Source organism: Macadamia integrifolia, chromosome 3 (assembly GCF_013358625.1).
Source record: "Macadamia integrifolia cultivar HAES 741 chromosome 3, SCU_Mint_v3, whole genome shotgun sequence".
NCBI lineage: Eukaryota > Viridiplantae > Streptophyta > Magnoliopsida > Proteales > Proteaceae > Macadamia > Macadamia integrifolia.
Window position 1 is genome coordinate 33,174,153 of NC_056559.1, and position 426 is coordinate 33,174,578.

The 426-nt window shown below is 37.1% G+C and overlaps 1 protein-coding gene across 1 annotated transcript in view; it reads right to left on the bottom strand.

Annotated features, from left to right (window-relative positions):
• LOC122072824 (probable ATP synthase 24 kDa subunit, mitochondrial) overlaps positions 1-426 on the bottom strand; it is a gene marked incomplete in the record, with an annotated part of 8,725 nt that overhangs the window by 2,549 nt on the left and 5,750 nt on the right.

A 426-nucleotide genomic window follows, 5' to 3' on the forward strand; every position in this document is an offset into this window, starting at 1 on the left:
AGAAGAAGAAGAAGAGAGAAGAAAAAATATAAATGCACGTTAATTACTACTACCTACCCAAGGCACAATATGCTAGCAAATAAAATGAGAAACAAGACTTTGTGGAGAGTAAATTCTATGAAAGTGAATTGCCCCTGCGCTATTTGGTTGCTCCAGAAAGCTGAAAGATACTCGCAGAATCTTACTCCCTATACTAATATTTAAGAACTTGATCAATCCAATAGAGAGGGTACAACAACAAACTCAGCCTTATCCCAACTTAATGGGGTCGGTTACATGGATCTGTGTAAAACAAAATAAGAGAAATGAAAGTAAAGGAAAGAAGCCCATCACTTTTAGCTGCAGCCAAACAGTTGCTAAGAAAATCACTTTCAAGTGGAGACTTCTCCTCTTCTTCTTCTTCTTTTTTTTTTTTTTTGGGGGGGG